This window comes from Mastomys coucha, unplaced genomic scaffold (genome assembly GCF_008632895.1).
Source record: "Mastomys coucha isolate ucsf_1 unplaced genomic scaffold, UCSF_Mcou_1 pScaffold21, whole genome shotgun sequence".
NCBI lineage: Eukaryota > Metazoa > Chordata > Mammalia > Rodentia > Muridae > Mastomys > Mastomys coucha.
This window is the reverse complement of record NW_022196904.1, coordinates 150544931-150552677: the sequence shown is the minus strand read 5'-3', so window position 1 is coordinate 150552677 and position 7747 is coordinate 150544931. Positions and strand designations below refer to the sequence as shown.

Genomic DNA, 7747 nt, shown 5'->3' with positions numbered 1-7747 from the left:
ACTCCTCAGAGTCAAGCTGTCTCTGTGATCCTGTGATTCTGGGATCCTGTGATCCTGGGCTTGTTAGTCACCTGGGAGTGTGGCTTTCTCTGTGTGTTGTGGGACTGGCTGCAGAGCTTGCACCCAAGATCTGCCCTGGACCCCAGCCCAGACAGTCAGTCTGGAAGGAACCCAAGTCACTGGGCTGGTGGAGTTCCTGTGTGCCTGGTCCCGCTGTTCCCACTTACTCCCAGTGTTGGGACAGATGTTGGTTCCTGCTCACCTCTGATCCAGGGTGTGTCAGAGCACCTGGGAGTGGAGCTTCCTCTGGGTGTTGTGGGACTGGCTGCAGAGCTTGCGCCCAAGGTCTGCTCTGGACCCCAGCCCAGACAGACTGGCAAGTTAACATTTCTTTACCAAAATATCAAATTTCAGTTATATGTTTTTTATACTTATGTTGCATATGCCCATACCTTTTCAAGTGTCCCCAGAGGCAAGAAGAGGGTATCAGATTGCCTGGAGTGTGAGATAGTTGTGAGCTCCCAAAAGGGTGCTGGATACTGAACTCAGGACCTCTGTAAGAATAGCATATATTTGTAACTGCTGAACCAAATCTTCATTTCCATGTTTCTTAAACAAAGAAACTCTAAAAAGAAAAATATTTGAAATATGGTGAACCTGTAATCAAAAACAAATTACAGTTATTTTTCAAACTAATAGTACAATCATCAAGTGTAAAAGTAGCATTTATTTAACTGATATAATTGACTTGTAGGCATACTGCCTCTATATGCTAACCTAATATGGCAGCGTCATGGCTTTCAATAATCTAATCTGTGCCTAGACTGTTTCCACCCCTGAGATTTACTGCTGATTAAGCTCACCCTTTCTAGTTTTTTTTTTCTCTTCCCGAACTCTGGCTAGCTGGTTCAATAAATCTGCTTTGACTCAACCCCTCTCCAAGCTCACTGATTCACTCCGGCTTCTCTCAGTTTCTCACTGAATTGCTCTGCTTGGCCTCAAACTAACTCTGGCAATTTGTTCTAATCTTCTGGCTCCTTCTTATTGTCTGGCTTCAACTGCCTTTGCTGACCTGCATTGAACTGCACAAACTTATGAACAAACTCAACTCCACTCGCAAAATAGCGAGAAAAAAAAAAAAAAACTCCAGCATTACTAATTACACAATTGCCAAATTTTAATGTTGATATTCTTTTAAAATTATTTTCCTTATTTTTGAAAATTTCATGCATATGTAATGATGAAAGATCATATCTATGCCTATTCCCCCCCCAATCTACCTCCATATCTCCATCATGTACCCCTGCCAAATTCCTGAGTCTTTTTTCTTTCTTTCTTTTTTATTTTTTTCTTAAGCTTACAGCACTGGGTATTCCCAGGTGGTCTCCCATCCAAGCACTAACCAGGCCTGACCCTGCTTAGCTTCCAAGATCAGATCGGGCGCGTTCAGGGTGATATGGCCGTAGACAAGTGAGTCTTTTTTCTTAAGTTACTAAGTCCCAATTAATGCTGCCCTTATGCACATCTACATGGGTCCATCCACTGCAAGAGAAACTACTTGTAGTCACATCCCCAGTTAAGAATGAGTCTTCCTCCCCGAGCAACTCTCGGCTGCCAATATTTTCTCTGGAAGGGCTGAAACCTGAAAATCATTCACCCCCTCTATGCTGGACTTTTAGCTAGCTTGTTCTTGCACAGGTAGCCACAGCTCCTACAAATTCATAATTGTGATAGCAATCTCATGTTCAGAAGACAGCATTTCATAGCATTTGCCCCATCCTGCAGCTCTAACATTTTTTTCCTTCCACCACATCCTTGGTGTTCCCTGAGCTTTAATTAGGAAAGGAGGACTACAGGTCCTATTGAGGGTGGAGTGCTCACCAAACTGACTCCTGCAGCTTGCATGAATAAGCTTCCCTCACCAAAGTTGAGAGTAACACAGGTCTCTAAGTACAAGCTTACATATTTAGAGTGAAGATTGGCAACAAGACCACTTAGCAAAATAATAATAGCAAGTTCTACCTATGACCTATGAAGGTCATAGGGCCTATGACCTTTTCATTGACTAGAATTCCAGTACCAAGCACAAAATTACTTCCTATGGAATAGGCCTCAACTCTAATCATAACATGGTTAGTCACACTTCAACAGTTCCAATACTGGGAAAGCTAGCTGGTAAGTAGCAAGTGTCCTGTTGAGTTTTAAGTTGATTTCTCTATATCCTGTACCCAATGTTTATAGTGTCTTCAGCATTAGTACTTTTAAATGTAAGTATTATAGGTAAGCCAATGGCAACCTAAATAGCTTATGTTGTTTTGTGCTGAGGTCAGCACAATCATGGACATGGGATCCTTGAAAGAGGGTAATGATAGAGACACACTCTGGTTTCATTTCAAGAATGAACAGTCTATTTTTCTAACTGCTACTTATGTGTTATGGCTACTAGAGATAGCATTGCAAGCAGAGCTTGGTCAAGCAGTGTCATTGACCTCTGGATCTAATTTTTCCTTCTATATTCCCCTGCCCTTGTGCCCTTGTTTTATCCTGGACATTCTTCCTAGACTTTATTTCATGCCTGAAATTTTCCACATTCATGGGACCACATCTGGATCAAGATTTGTACTTGATAAAGAAACTGCTGAGCACCTGGACCTCAACAATTGTGAAGATTCCGGTGGCCTTCCTCATCAATAATGTATAAGGACTCATAACTACCTTTTAATACCCCATGTCTTTTGGGAGTGGCATTGTCCACTGTCAGGAAGGTAGGTGATTCTGTTTCAATGTGTCTTTAAAGTTGTATTTTGAATTATCTTACTAAATAGTGGGTTCCCATGGGCTTTTACCTATGGAAGATTGACCCATCTGTTACACCATTGTCTTCCCCATTCACTTACCCCCATCCTTGCTTAATCCTTTAACCTTCGACATTCTCCCCCATCTCTCTTTTCATGTGTGTTTGCTATCTCTAAACTTATTTTAGTTTTAAGCTGGGTTGTACAGTATTAGGCTTCTATGTTGCTTTTTACAGACCCTTCTTTCATTTAGGTTAAACCTTCTTTACTTATTGATTTCTTCCATGCTCCCACATCCTGCATATACAAGCCTTTCTGTCCCCAGAAGCACACCCCACTACTTTCATTTTGTCAGTATTCTACTATTCCTCCTTCATTAGCATGTTACTACCCACAAATTAGCTTCTTTCTAATCTCCTGGCTTCTGCCTGTGTTCTGAGTTAAACATAAAAACCAAAATATTTGAAGGTGGAGTCTATATGAAAGAGAACACATATTAGTCTTTCTAGTTCTAAGTTACCACACTAGGCATAAATGACATGGTTCTATCCATTTATTTGAATATTTCATGATTTTGTTTTTCTTTGCAAATAAGTAATGTTGATTGTGTATTGTGGGTCACATTTTTCTTAGTAGTTCATAACTGAAGAGTTGGGTTCCACAGTTCCTTAGAACTACACATTTGACATGTATGCTGATGAAGGTATGCATGTCTGTGTAATGAGAATAACTTATAGTTTCTACAAGAAATGTTGATTGTGCTATTAAGTGAAAAAAAATATGAAATCTTGATCTTGGCTTAAAAGTTCAACAAGATTCTATTTGTTGAGTACTGAAGAAATAAAACAATATTCTACATTACCAGCAGTCACAGCTGTGGTCCCACAGCAACTTGCACATAGAAAAACACATGTGCAATGACCAGATGCATCAGGAACTGTATATAATGTCAATGTAAAACACTAAGCAGTGTCTTGCAGAATGAAGGTTTCAACCCATAGTCCCCTTTTAATTCACAAATGCAAAAATTATCGAAACTAGGAAGGCCCTTGGAGAGTATCCAGGATTGGTTGTACAGATCCCTGTGTATAGTTCTTGCTAGCTGCATGTGATCCATCACACCTAGACTGAGGTCATTTCACAGGCCTCCTATCCCTCACCACTCCCCACCTACATAATACTTTTAAGACCCAATAAGTATCTGCCTCTATTGCTGTTTTGTTTATTGTTTGTTAAAAAAAACCATTAAAGTAAACATCTTTTACTATAATACATTTACTCCTGGAATATAATTTTCTGAATTTTTGCAAAATTTTACTTTTTCCCCCATTAATTAATTTATTTATATACTTTACATCCCTATCACAGCTCCCACTCCTTCCAGTGCCACTGTAGATGGCCATCCCCCCATACCCACCTCACCTTCACCTCTCAGAAGGAGGAGGTACCCTCTGAGTACATACTCATAGTAGCACCTCAAGTCACTACAGGACTAGATGCATCCTGTCCAACTGAGGCCAGAAAAGACAGGCCAGTTAGGGAAATAGGATCCACAGGCAGATATAGACTATCAAGCTGTATATCTGCTACATATGTGCAGGCGACCTTAGGTACAGTCCCTGTGTGCTCTTTGGTTGGTGATTCGATCTCTGGAAGCCCCCAGAAGTCCAGGTTAGTTGACACTGTTGGTCTTCTTGTGTAGTCCCTATCCCCTCCAGATTCCTCAATCCTTCCCCCAACTCTTTCAGAAGACATTTCCTCAGTCTCTGTTCTATTCTTATCCTTGCATTACTTGTAAGCAGGAAAAATTTGGGGTCTAAGGTTTTGTTCTGTTTTGTTTGGTTCTCTTATCCTATACTGGAAGTCCCGCCTGGTTACAGGAGGTAGCCAATTCAGGCTCCTTATCCCTCACTGCTAGGAGTCTCAGCTAGAATAGTACTTATAGACTCCCTGGAGCCTCTTTCATCCCAGGTCTCTGACAAGTCCTAGAGATGCCCCTGCCCAGCCCCAGCCTCTGTAGTCCTTGAGGAGCTGATTTCCATTCAGTCTCTTGGCCCTCTTTCCCTGGTTTTCCCTACACCTGATTCCCCCATCCCATTACCCTCTCTATCCTCTCTCCTACCTAATTTCCTCCCTCCATCTACCTCTGATTACAATTTTATTTCACATTCTGAGTGAGATTTAATCTTCTCCCTTGGGCTCTTTTTGTTATTTAGATTCTTTGGGTCTGTGGATTGTAGCATGGGTATTCTATAAGTACTTTACAGCTAATTGGCAAAACATAATTCTATATTTCTGTGGGTGCATTGGTCTATTTTCTCCAGCTACACTAGAATGCCTGAGCCTTGGTAATAAAATATGTAACACTGGAACTTACTTTGCTTTCCCTTTAGTTGTCTCACCAACTATAATTGTTAGCGATTGCCCCTAGGATCTCATGATTGCTAACCACATGTACTACCACTGAGGGGTATAATCTATTTGGCACTTGTATTTGGTTACTGTTTTTAAAATAATAAAATGCATTAACCTATACAACACAGAACTATTGTTTAAATAATATTGGTTAACATGATGCATGCAAGATTAAGGAGATGAAATGATTTCCTTGCAATAGGCTATATAGATTTCTTCAGGAGGGACAAGAAACATCAATATATGTTCACCTTTACATTTCTAATCTTAACTAAAAAATTTGACATAGTGAAAATGGTGAAGATACTTTCATGTAAAAATCTGAATCAATGTCTGAGATCTATTGGGGGTCCTGAAGAGGGAAAAGAGATGGTGTATACTTGAATGTCAGGTATAGAGAAGCCAATTTTGTTATGATTTTACAGAAGCTCAATCAGGCAGGCCAGGGTTAAAGCAATCATCTTGCTCCTGGTTTGAGCAAGCAAGCTCCCTTTGCAGATGCATCCTGTTAGTTTGCATAAATTACTTCAGCCTGCTTACATAGTAACACCTTGGCTCCACAGCTGGCTTTGCTGCTGCTGGAAGATGTTATGGATTAAGCTGTCTTTTGACCAGGTATTAATAAAGCTCTCCACAGCAACCCAGACCCACAAGTGATTAATGAGATGTGAAGCTAAAATGACCCACCTGCACCAGGAGCCCACAAATGGAATTAATGAGAGAGAGACTAAGACAGAGAAACTGAGAGACAGAGATAGAGACAGAAAGAGAGACAGAGACAGAGAGACAGAGACAGACAGAGAGACAGAAAGACAAAGAGATGGAGAGACAGAGACAAAGTATCTCCTACAATCCTGCACCTGCCTTGGTGCACTCTTCAAGGCAGATCAGCTGCCTGTTTTGGGTTAGATCTTAATGATGCTATTTGCAAATAAGCTTGTGCCTTCTCACTGCCATACCAGCAACAACCAATTTAAAAGAAATTATTTAACTCTGAAATAATTTTCATATACACCAAGAAAACATACCTGACTGGAGAACTCTAATCTTTGAAGGGATAAAAGTCTTATCCTCAACTCCCTCAACTCCTCCATAGTTATACAAAATAAATCCACACCATTCCTTCTTTAAAGGGAGACTGTTGATGCAGAACATTGACAGGCCATACTAGGAGACAGATATTAACATTTTGTTGTTTGAATTTTTTGTGGATTTTTATTTCCAAAGAAGACACTGAGTGCTCATGGTGTGAATCAGAACAGGAGCACAAACAGAAATAATGTCCTCATGTTTCATGTTCCATATTATATGGATAAGGAGTCTGTGCACAAGGATAGCATGCATGTTTTCTGTATGTTCCTTTGACTCTAATACACAGACTCCATTCTAATTTTGTTTCTGTTGTGATGAACATCATGATCAAAATCAACTTGAGAAAGAAAAGATATATTTCATCCTAATAATTTAAAATCCATCATTGATGGACTGCAAGGCAGGAACTTGTGACGGGAGCTCGAGAAAGAAGCCATCAGAGAAACACTGCTTATTGTTTATTGTGTATTATGACCTACTTCTCTTCACCTAGCTTTCTTATACAGTGCAGAACCAGGGGAGGCATTGCCCATACCAGATAGCTCCTCTTCCTTCAATTAGTGATCAAGAAAATGTCCCCAAATGCATACCAACAAGAATACTTGTAACTGTAACTGTTCTTTTGTATATGGTGTGTGTGTGTGTGTGTGTGTGTGTGTGTGTGAGTGAGTGAGAGAGAGGGAGGGAGAGAGAGAGAGAGAGAGAGAGAGAGAGAGAGAGAGAGAGAGAGAGAGAAGCCCTTTGAAATATCATAAAATAGACAGATTTCCAAAAGAGAGCTTACTTTATCTGGGTCACCTCAATATACAATCACCTTGAGATAACCAAGATCTTAGTTACATTATTAAAACTTGTATTTTACTATGATTGGGAAAGATTGAAGTCTCTGTTACATTATAATGTTGAAGGGCTAGGGAAAATATTTAGTATGAGCAAAGCATAAAAAATTATTTAGGTCCAATGTGGTTTTCTTCAGTCAATAAAAACTTAATAATATCTACGGTGATGTGACAGAACTCAAGTTAAGATAGATGAATTGTAAACATTTTCTTGAGACCCAACACCTTTGGCAAAAGTTCAGCAGAGACCTTTCTCCTAATTGGTTACTTTAAACTTAATAATACAGTCAGCTCAATTTTTATGATTTGGAAGGGATGTATAAAATTCATGGAAGCTAAAGCACATATTTCAATTATATGAAAAATAAATGTATGGATCTTCAGTTATATTTCATTTTTATTTTGTCAGTATATTACATCTTTCCTTTTATTGAAAGTAGATGGTTCCCTCATACAGTACATCCTGATCACAGTTTCCCCTCCCTCCACGCCTCCCAGCTATCCCCCAACTGCTCTCTCCTTAGATCCATCCCCTCCATTTCTTAGTCAGAATTCTGTCCTTTACTGAATGCACATTAGAGAAAACATTTTTTCAAAATACTATTC

The 7747-nt window shown here is 39.7% G+C and overlaps 1 pseudogene; it reads right to left on the bottom strand.

Annotated features, from left to right (window-relative positions):
* Nucleotides 1-1354: 1354 nt before the first annotated feature.
* Nucleotides 1355-1468, bottom strand: LOC116104249 (annotated as a pseudogene).
* Between the last annotated feature and the right edge of the window lie 6279 nt (nt 1469-7747).